This window comes from Bubalus kerabau, chromosome X (genome assembly GCF_029407905.1).
Source record: "Bubalus kerabau isolate K-KA32 ecotype Philippines breed swamp buffalo chromosome X, PCC_UOA_SB_1v2, whole genome shotgun sequence".
NCBI classification, from domain to species: domain Eukaryota; kingdom Metazoa; phylum Chordata; class Mammalia; order Artiodactyla; family Bovidae; genus Bubalus; species Bubalus kerabau.
In genome coordinates, this window is record NC_073647.1 from 127660154 (window position 1) to 127672177 (window position 12024).

General features: G+C 35.1%; 1 protein-coding gene across 5 annotated transcripts in view; it reads left to right on the plus strand.

The window, feature by feature from the left end:
* The window catches only part of DMD (dystrophin), a 2389494-nt gene that overhangs the window by 1005817 nt on the left and 1371653 nt on the right, over nt 1-12024 (plus strand). The window lies entirely within an intron of this gene.

Genomic DNA, 12024 nt, shown 5'->3' on the forward strand with positions numbered 1-12024 from the left:
GTGAAGTTGGGGAAGTTTTTGATGATAAAATCCTCATGATAGTTTTCCAAGAAGGCCGTATGTAACCTCCCTGGTATATACACTTCTTCAAACTTACCTAGTTTCGTCAAATTCTCCAGCATTGTCCATTTTGAAGACTCTTTCAATTTGAGCCACATACACACTTTTTTAGGCAAGCTTTAGAAAAATGCATGATAGGAATGGGAAATTTTTACTGAATTGAAAAGAACTACATGATTATAAACTAAAGGCAGAGTAGAACTGCTTATTTTGTTTAATTTAGTGACATGAATTTGGAAGAATGTTTGATTAAAGATGTCTCATACCTTTTTGAATGTAATTAAGGAAAAATTTGAATGGTATAAATATTAAAATCAGTTATACTATAAAATAAATGCAGTTCCTTTTTCAAGCTGGTAGAATTAAACTATAAGCAGCAAATTTGAGATTGGCAAAAGTTCTTAGTGTCTGAGGTAAAAATTGGGAACTTTCAGAAAAAAAAATATTGTTTACTTGAAACGTTTGTTGACCCTGAAAGTTTGTTTATTTGCTTATGAATACATGATTCCATAAACATGAATATAACATGCTAGTTTAATAACATAAAGATTTTTGTTTTACTTTCTCAAAAACTATGATAAAAGATTATTAATAACAGTTCAACATACTGTTGATAACAGCACACAGATTAGGAAATTTCAAATCTACTTGAAAACGGAGATTTTGGAATACTAACAAATTCAAATCTATTTTCCCTACATTTCTGTTTGCACCTGCATTTTCAAGATGATCTTAACTTTGAATTCCCTAAATGGTAATATATTATAAACTGCATGACACCCAAAAGCAATGGAAACACTTTTCCAAAATTCTTTTTGTTTATTTATTTATTTATTTTTGCCACACCAGGCCACATGTGGGATCTTAGTTCCCTGACTAGGGATCAAACCCGTGCCTCCTGTACTGGAAGTGTGGAATCTTAACCCCTGGACTGCCAGGGAAGTCCCTCCAAGCTTTTATTTTAAGATGACATCAAAGTGAATTGTTTTCCAGGACAGAGTTAGCAACTACTCAGATTTACTTCAGGGATTGCCTTTCCTGAAGCTCAATATGAATCTCCCCTGGAAGAAACAACTAGAGAATAAAGGGATTGTCTCTGAAGTGAGAACTTAAGCGCAGTGTGTCAGACAAAGAACTTTCTAAGAATACCACCGAAATGACATTTTTTCTAAGCTTATATAATGAGGCTGCATTTAAGGCTTTGTATAAATGAAAATTCACACCCAATGTGTTTCTATAAATTGGCATAAAATTTCATTGCTAATTAAAAGATTAATGGGGTTAGCTTTCCCTTTTCAGAAACTGAGTACTTTAATACATCACTGAAAAGCAGGACAAGACGAATGGCATTGCCATATTTGGTCATCTTATATCTGCTCAGTTTTCCTGTCACATATTGGCCACATGGATTTGTGGATGTTTGACTCCACCGTGTGGCGCGCTGGTAGTTTTACTACTAAATTTTAATCTGTAAAAAGAGTCTTCCTTTTTCGGCCCTTTAAGAGCGTTTGAGATTCTCAGGTATTAAAAATAAAATCAGGATTAAGGGAATGGGCACAATGTGTATAATATTTTGACAGATATACTCTTATTTTATATAAAAGTAAATGTAGATCAAGTCACTTTCTTGAGCATAAAGGAGCTTCCCACTGCCTCTGCATATTCATTGACCAGTTATCTGTCATGATGAGCAAACTGGGCCTTCTGATTCTAAACCAGATTAAAAATATTTTACCTTTTTATTTAGTGCCATGAGCCTCAGGAGTAAAGTTTAACCTTTTAGAAAGTAAAACCACATCCTGCTAGGGCCAACATTGACTGGAGTGTTTTATTTTAAAAAAATAATTCTTAAGAAAACCACATTCTTAAATCAAATGACTGCAGCATCAAAATGCCAGCCTGTATAAAGAGAGGCTTTTATTCAAGTATAAAATTAAGATGACATCTTATTAATTCAAATACTATAAGGCAAATGGGGAAAGCTCTTCTTGATACAGAAATTGATTATCTGAATACATAAATCAAAAATTTGAAGATATATTTAAAAAATAGTATGATTAAAATACAAAAACCCCATGAGTGTTTCTTTAAAACAACTATACAGATTATAGTGATCAAATTGGATTACTGCAGAGAAGCACATGGCATGAATAGAGTTGTTTACTCCTTAATTTTACTGAAGAAATTGGTAAAACAGAGATTTAGTTTTATCACCTAAGGTCTGGAAGCAGAAATCCAAGTCCTTAGCTTTGCATGGCAGGCCAATCAAGTCAGAATCTCTAGGTGGACTCAGTCATCAGAATTTTCAGAAACTACCCCCCCACCCCAAGTTATCCTAACAGGTATCTAAGGTTGAGAACTTTGGAAATGGCTAACTAGTCCCAGTATTTCCCGCCCCCCACATCACATTTCTCAACACTGTTTGACAAACATTCTCACCTATGGCTGAGTCAAGATTTCACTGGGAGGAAGATGGGGTGGAAATCAGACATTGGTGACTTCTATCTTGCTTGTTTTTTTAATCTTATGGGAAATAAGTGAAGGCAGACAATATAGCTGAGAACTCCTGCATGAATGAATTAATTTAGACAAATAGAATTTTCCTTATGGATATTTTAAGAGGAAGAGGAACTTAGCTTAGTCATCTTTTTTTTTTCTAATTCCACATATGTTAATGTGCCAGTTGGTTTCTCTAAATCATTGTAGGAGCTGTGATAACTATGTCTAAATAGCCAATTAAATGCTGTGTACTTATTAAGATTACACAGGTTCTTTAATCTGTATTTTTCCCTTTAATAGTAATCTCATAGTTTGAATCTCCAATATGTAAGAACAATCTAACATGAGTACCTGTTGAAATGATCCACATCATGATGTGTTGAAGATACATGTTTTATAGAGGAGAATGTGACCCCTTTACTTAAATTACCACAAGAAGCGTTGGGGTTGTTAGCAGTGACTGTGATTGCTAAATTGTTCAGTTTTTTTGTCCTGCAGACTCCTGATTCCATCTTCTGCAGCCTCATATCTCACATAGTAGATTTATGTTCATGAGTGAAGTCGCTCAGTCATGTCCCACTCTTTATGACCCCATGGACTGTAGCCTACCAGGCTCCTCTCTCCATGGGATTCTCCAAGCAAGAGTACTAGAGTGGGTTGCCATTTCCTTCTCCAGGGGATCTTCCCAACCCAGGGATCGAACCCGGGTCTCCCGCATTCCAGGCAGATGCTTTAACCTCTGAGCCACCAGAGAACCACAGGGAAAAAATAAATGACTACCAAAGGAGAGGACCTTATAGTCAGCATAGAAAAGTGCTCCGATATTTCGCTCATCAAGCTAGGACTTTTGGGTAGTCCAGATATCTACAGAACAGATATCTTCCTTCCATCTCTTTTTCCATCCCAGTTAAAATATGGTTAAAACTTAGTATCAATAAACAGAAAAGAGGGAATCTTCTTTTCACTAAAGAAAGCTGTTAATTATAGATGATTGAATTAGCTGCACATCAAAATAAATCATAATTGAGGTCTTCCTGTATTTATTGAAGCTAAATCTTCTCACTCACTTAAAATATATTTGACTCTGTTTAAATGAAAACATTCCAAAATTCTCAAAGTCATTGCTTAAAAAATAGAGACCTAAATGCAAATTTTGGTCTATCAGATTAAGCGTATGATTTCATTATGGAATAAAAAAGACTTTTATAGTGTATATAGGCACATTTGATTGCCAGATGACTCAAAACAGTCTAACTTTACAGCCTTCTTCACCGATTTATGAACTAGACAGCATAAACCCATATAGGGAAATTCATCCAGGAATAATGTAATAATGAAATGATTTAATCACAGAACAATAAAATGGACTGTGATTACAGATATTTGGGCTCTGATATTAAACTCCACATAACCGTAACACACATTTTCCTTTCTTTTTACCCAGCAATATAGATATAATGATAAACAATGCAGTGAATTTTAAATCTGTTCTGCCACTGAAATGCTGCCTATGTGTATTACTATATAGAACTGATTACTCCCCAGTATAAAATGGCTATTATTGTTATTTTGACATGTTTAATATTGTGGGAAATAATCACAAGCAAGAGTTGCAGAAGATGTGAAAAATTACATTTTTTTCCATGTCCCACATTTTAAAACTACAAACTATCCAAGATCCTTTAGTATATTATATTTCTTTAATTTTGTGAGTATGTGTTGTATATGACCATTTCACCATCTTGAGGATGCCATATCAAAATTGCTGTTTGTTTAAAAATTACTCATCTAAGTATTAAATTTCCCCCATTTGTAGTCTTAACATGACATCTAATATTTTTATTTCTGAAATATTTTCTTTGGAGTCATTTTCTTTATCTGATGTGAAAAAAGCTTGAACAATTATCTGACATAAAGTTTCCTTTATTCCAGTAAATAGTTACAGCTTAATTTTGCTCGCCATTTTCTGTCATTAATTTGATATATGAGAATGGTCTGATGAGGTAAATCATGATAAAAAGCCCTGTTCTCTGCTCAGTTAGTTGTAAAATGCTATATTGGAAATGTCATAATGTTTGATTTTTAGTTTTATAATTTGCCCTTTACCATCTTTAATGGAAAAATGGCTATTTTCATTTCCATTGTTGTTTCTTGTTTTCAATATATAGTGCTAATTGTGAACATAATTTCTGTATTATCAAATGTCTTATTTTTGTAATGCTATGATTATTTAATTTGCTTTATATTATTTCACTTTTTTTATGAAAAGCATCTAGTGATCCTGAGAAGTATTAAGTTGAGAGTTCCTTTTAGAGAATACATGGGGGTTCCAAATCAGCATCATGCATTGGCTACTTCCTTTCATTTTATTTCTTTTGGAAATTACTGATTTAATATAAGGCTAAGATGAGAGTTTCACATGATCAGTTATTTTCTTCAAACACTTACCATCCATACCCTGATAGATGTGTATTTTAAGTAAACATGGAACTGAGATAGTACAGTCTTTAGACCTTTAGCAGATCTTAGAAATCTGGTAGCTAACTTTGGAAATCATTATCCTCTGGATGAAATTGTCATTTCCTGATATTTTCTTCTATATTACAAAAGGTTTTTTTAATGTTATTTTTTTATTGTCTGATTATAATATCAGAAAAAAATGATCCATCTTCTTAAAAAGTAATTTGTAAATGGGAGATTGTCCACTTTGCATAGAAGTTTCCATAATAGTTATTTAAACAAATCACTTGTCTATTTCACAATAAGCCTACCCTAAAGTGGTAAAGCATTTTTAAATTATACAGTTTCAGAATAATAATCAGATGATGTTAAATAAAGAAGGTGGTAAAAGATATCCTAAGTACAAACTAAAAATTAAATATCAGTTGAAGGTAAGAATTGTGGAATTAATTTTTAAAGGTGCTAGCTAAATATAAGTATGGCTCATGACTACAACCTTCCCAAAATAGATCAATTAGAGATATATATCCATTTTTATCTTATAATTTTATTAATGAAATAAATTGTCATCTCTAAATAAACACATTAAGTGCATGAGAGTATATTTAGTACATGAGTATATGTTTACACTCACTAAGTACATGAGTAGGATTTCTCAAATTTACTTGTGTGATATATTTTGCCAAAAAATCAGAAGAATATTTTGAACAAAGAATTATATTCCTCTTGGCTATTAACACATATTAATATATAAAATATTCTGAAAAGTTCTGTAGTATTATTATCCTTAGTTTATAAAATATATTTAATCACTGTGCTCCTATCATGTATAATACTTAATTGATGAAGAAATTTTGATCTCTAATCCTATTGGAATAACACTAAAGATATGAGAATTTTTCTAGGAATTCTGCCTATAAATTATCATAAAATCTCAGTTTTATATGACATTCAGCCATCATTTTTTTTTTTCAGTTTTAATGGTTTTAGTAATGTTGACCTTTCTAAGAGTACAGAAATTCATCCACTCAGTAGTCTATGTTGATATAAATATGAACATTTCAAAGTCCATGTAATTCTTTGCATTGAAACTTAAAAATTTGTGGATTTTTTTTTCACAAGTTACATGGTCCTTCACATCCCCATTTGACAGATAAAAGTTAAGTTTTTGATCATTTGTTTATAAGTCATTTTTGTCCTCATTGTTTTTAAATCATAAAAACATTATGGATTGCTTGGAAAAATGTGAAGTTTATCATCAGAAGACCTATGTTTCAGTGATCACTAAAACTATTTTGGCTTTTTTTTTTTTGTAATGCCATGCTACTGGAGGCAGCTTTGAGGAGGCAGTCTTTAAGGCGGAAAAAAAACTTTATAAAAGAAAATCAAATTTTGTTAGAGAATAATTTTATTATTTTTGGCAAGTGATGATCCCAGTTGTGGATGTGACTGGTGATAGAATCAAAGTTTGATGCTGTAAAGAGCAATATTGCATAGGAACCTGGAATGTCAGGTCCATGAATCAAGGCAAATTGGAAGTGGTCAAACAGGACATGGCAAGAGTGAATGTCAACATTCTAGGAATCAGCGAACTAAAATGAGCTGGAATGGGTGAATTTAACTCAGATGACCATTATATCTACTACTGTGGGCAGGAATCCCTCAGAAGAAATGGAGTAGCCATCATAGTCAACAAAATAGTTTGAAATGCCGTACTTGGATGCAGTCTCCAAAATGACAGAATGATCTCTGTTCGTTTACAAGGTAAACCATTCAATATCACATGGTAATCCAAGTCTATGCCCCAACCAGTAACGCTGAAGAAGCTGAAGTTGAACGGTTCTATGAAGACATACATGACCTTCTAGAACTGACATCTAAAAAAGATGTCCTTTTCATTATAGGGGACTGGAATGCAAAAGTAGGAAGTCAAGAAACACCTGCAATAACAGGCAAATTTGGCCTTGGAGTACAGAAAGAATCAGGGCAAAGGCTAATAGAGTTTTGCCAAGAGAACGCACTGGTCATAGCAAACACCCTCTTCCAACAACACAAGAGAAGACTTTACACATGGACATTGGCAGATGGCCAACAAAGAAATTAGATTGCTTATGTTCTTTGCAGCCAAAGATGGAGAGCTCTATACAGTCAGCAAAAACAAGACTGGGAGCTGACTGTGGCTCAGATCATGAACTCTGTATTGCCAAATTCAGACTTAAATTGAAGAAAGTGGGGAAAACCACTAGACCATTCAGGTATGACCTAAATCAAATCCATTATGATTATACAGTGGAAGTGAGAAATAGATTTAAGGGACTAGATATGATAGAGTGCCTGATGAATTATGGACAGAGGTTCTTGATATTGTACAGGAGACAGGGATCAAGACCATCCCCATGGAAAAGAAATGCAAAAAAGTAAAATGGCTGTCTGAGGAGGCCTTACAAATAGCTGTAAAAAGAATAGAAGCAAAAAGCAAAGGAGAAAAGGAAAGATATAACATCTGAATGCAGAGTTCCAAAGAATAGCAAGGAGAGATAAGAAAGCCTTCCTCAGCAATCAATGCAAAGACATAGAGGAAAACGACAGAATGGAAAAGATTAGAGATATCTTCAAGAAAATTAGAGATACCAAGAGAACATTTCATGCAAAGATGGGCTCAATATAGGACAGAAATGGTATAGACCTAACAGAAGCAGAAGATATTAGGAAGACGTGGCAAGACTACACAGAAGAACTGTACAAAAAAGATCTTCATGACCCAGATAATCATGATGGTGTGATCATTCACCTACAGCCAGACATCCTGGAATGGGAAGCCAAGTGGGCCCTAGGAAGCATCACTACGAACAAAGCTAGTAGAGGTGATGGCATTCCAGTGGAGCTCGTTCAAATCCTGAAAGATGATGCTGTGAAATTGCTGCACTCAATATGCCAGCAAATTTGGAAAACTCAGCAGTGGCCACAGGACTGGAAAAGGTAAATTTTCATTCCAATCCCAAAGAAAGGCAATCACAAAGAATGCTCAAACTACCACACAATTGCACTCATCTCACACTCTAGTAAAATAATGCTCAAAATTCTCCAAGCCAGGCTTCAGCACTATGTGAACCATGAACTTCCAGATGTTCAAGCTGGTTTTCAAAAAGGCAGAGGAATAAGAGATCAAATTGCCAACATCCGCTGGATCATCAAAAAGTCAAGAGAGTTCCAGAAAAACATCTATTTCTGCTTTATTGACTATGCCAAAGCCTTTAACTGTGTGGATCACAATAAACTGTGGAAAATTCTGAAAGAGACAGGAATACCAGACCACCTGACCTGCCTCTTGAGAAACCTGTATACAAGTCAGGAAACAACAGTTAGAACTGGACATGGAACAACAGACTGGTTCCAAATAGGAAAAGGAGTACGTCAAGGCTGTATATTTTCACCCTGCTTATTTAACTTGTATGCAGAGTACATCAAGAGAAACGCTGGACTGGAAGAAACACAAGCTGGAATCAAGATTGCTGGGAGAAATATCAATAACCTCAGATATGCAGATGACATCACTCTTATGGCAGAATGTGAAGAACTAAAGAGCCTGTTGATGAAAGTGAAAGAGGAGAGTGAAAAAGTTGGCTTAAAGCTCAACATTCAGAAAACTAAGATCATGGCATCTGGTCCCATTACTTCATGGGAAATAGATGGGGAAACAATTGAAACAGTGGGTGACTTTATGTTTTGGGGCTCCAAAATCACTGCAGATGGTGTTTGCAGCCATGAAATTAAAAGACGCTTACTCCTTGAAAGGAAAGTTATGACCAACCTAGACAGCATATTAAAAAGCAGAGACATTACTTTGTCTACAAAGGTCCGTCTAGTCCAGGGTATGGTTTTTCCAGTAGTCAAGTATGGATGTGAGAGTTGGACCATAAAGAAAGCTGAGCACTGAAGAACTGATGCTTTTGAACTGTGGTGTTGGAGAAGACTCTTGAGAGTCCCTTGGACTACAATGTGATCCAACCAGTCCATCCTAAAGGAGATCAGTCCTGGGTGTTCATTGGAAGGACTGATGTTGAAGCTGAAACTCCAATATTTGGCCACTGATGCAAAAAATTGACTCATTTGAAAAGACCCTGATGCTAGGAAAGATTGAGGGCAGGAAAAGAAGGGGACAACAGAGGATGAGATGGTTGGATATCATCACTGACTCAATGGACATGAGTTTGGGTAAACTCCGGGTGTTGGTGATGGATAGGAAGGCCTGGTTTGCTGAGGTTCATGAGGTCGCAAAGAGTCGGACACGACTTAGCGACTGAACTGAACTGAACTGACCATCCCTGAAACTTAAGGTTCAATAACTTTACATTAATTCCTCCTGTAAGTAGTAATTTTTACTCTACCCACATCCAGTTCTTCTGTGAAACTAAGTATATACACTCTGCACCTTCCAAACTCAGTCTTTGCTAGCATGGTTCCCAAACTTGGAATGGGATCCTGTTTTCTTATTATCTTATCTACCCCTCTAAATTGGAGAAGGAAATGACAGTCTCCTCCAGTATTCTTGCCAGGGAAGTCCCATGGACAGAGGAGCCTGGCGGGCTATAATTCATGGGGTCGCAAAGAGTCAGACCCAGCTTAGTGACAGAGCATGCATGCACCCCTCTAAGAAACTTATCAGCCATATGGAACTTAAATATGCCAATTTCTTGAAATTTTTATCAGATTCTATAGTAGAAATATATATGTGTCTTGTCCTTTATGTCATAATTTGAGATTTTGCTATTATATTGCACATATTTCTACTTTGTAATTCACTCATATGTTTACATTCTGTTTCCCCAGTAATTCTTTACGAATAGGGTCAATTGTTTTGTTCTCACTCTGTGGAATAAGATAGTAGATGAAGAATTTTCTTCTTGAATTGATAAGCTAAACAGTACAACTGTATAGATAAGATTAAATGTTTTTTCTGATAAATGTCTATTTGAAGAATATTTTTATTTTTAAATCATAATTTAAGAGGCAGTGCAGTTGTTTAAAGGGCAGTTGAATTTGCTACTTTACCTTGGATAAGTCAACATTTTTGCCCTCATATGTAATTGTAGTTGAGGATGTAAATACTTACCTTCATTTGATTAGGTGATCAAATGAATGTTTGTGAACTGTTCAGACATAAGGTCACACACATGTCTACTTTGGCAATGATGATAATGATGGTTTTTCCTTCAGGACTCTTCTCTCACCCCTCTAGTATAAAAGGCTGATGGAATTATGTGTATATTTCTTTATTTCCTTTGCTATATACACCTTATGTGCCAAATGGATTAATGAATTAAAAACATGTGGACAGATCCTGTTAGAGTTATAGAATTTGAACCCTCTGTTCTCTCTGAATATCTTTTTAATTTTCACCTTATCATTATCCTTTCGTGATTTCCATACTGACTATTTACTTTCTTTTTGATTTCTCACCAACCCTCTCATCCTCAGAAGATATCAAGGGGCTTGTGTTCATAAATAAATGATATATAATGGCACGGAAAAGTCATGAACAGATATTTGTGCAGACAACTTGAGCAGGGATTTACTTATACAACTGCCTCTAATCTTATTACCAAAACCAATAGAGTTATCTACTGCAGATGTAAGAATTTTCCCATATACTCTGCCTACCGATTATGGCCGTGCTTCATTGCTGGCTTGTCATTATGACCGTACGTTTAGAGATGAGAAAAGTTTATGCTCACCTTGATTTCCATGAGGCATTACTGTGTTCTTATGACCAGCTCCTCTCCCTCAAAGGAGGCTCAAAAGTGTGTTGTGTTGACCAGGTGGCAAATCAGAACCCTGAGATTTAAACCCAGCTTTATCTATGCTGATTCCCAGAGAGCATCAAGTAGGAAGCATTGCACTTTGCACTTCTCCACATCCAGAATCATCTTTAGGTGTTACCTTTGGCTTCTGAAAAAGTGGCACTCCTCTACCTGTCAATATTTTCCATTGATTATAGATTTTTTGCCCTTCACTCCATTTTCTCTCATTTCCTCCAGGGTTTTTTGTAATACATTAAGTTCATGCATTTTTTTTTTCTTTAAGCTTCATCCAGTGGCTCCTTTTGCATGGCCTTAACACACATTCAATTCTACTGTCCTACATTTCATGTGGAGAGAAGTCTTCAAAACTGATTTCAAATGTTTTTATAAGGGCTTTTCCTTGTCCTTAATCAGACTCCAGCCCTTGAAAATTTGATTTCTACTTTCACCATCCACTGACTCTGTCCCATCTACAGTGCTCATTGACCAGCTAATATGCCCTTATTATTAATAGCACTTATTCTTATTTGATCTATTTCAAAATTGACATTGTCCACCTCTCACTCATTCTTAAATCTCTCACATACTTAATTTCAGTGGCAACTTCTCTCTTTCCTGGTTGTCCCTTTTCTCCTTCTGTTAGACTGTTGCTTATCTTTCTTCAGTGTTTCCCTTTTTCTCCCATCCCTTAAATTTCTCTCTTCTCCATGGTAGTCTCCTGGCCCTCCCTTTCTACTTCCCTCTAATGGTTGAGTGCACTAAAATAAAGGCTGTTTGTATAGGAGCATGCTGCTGCTTTGAAAAGAAAGATACACACACATATGTAGCTCTATATGGTGAATAACAAAACACAAATTCATATCAAAGGATTACAGAGTTTATGGAAGCATTATCTCATTATGAATTGCTTTATTAATTAGAGTAAGTAGTAGCAGTAAAACTATTATCTGTGATTCTGATCACTTTTAAAATTTAAACTTTAACTTCAGATTAAAAATACTACAATTTTTTTTTATTATATGAGGTTATTTAATACCTCATTCCCACCTGTATTTCTAGTTATATTTCGGGATGAGCATTAACTCTCTATGTATTATTTCAGTTCTGCTAACTCTTCATGTGGTTTAGTGCCCTGTCCACACCTCATCTTCCCTCATTCAAAAATGGTTTTGTTTTTAAAGCTCTCATCTCCTTGCATATCCAG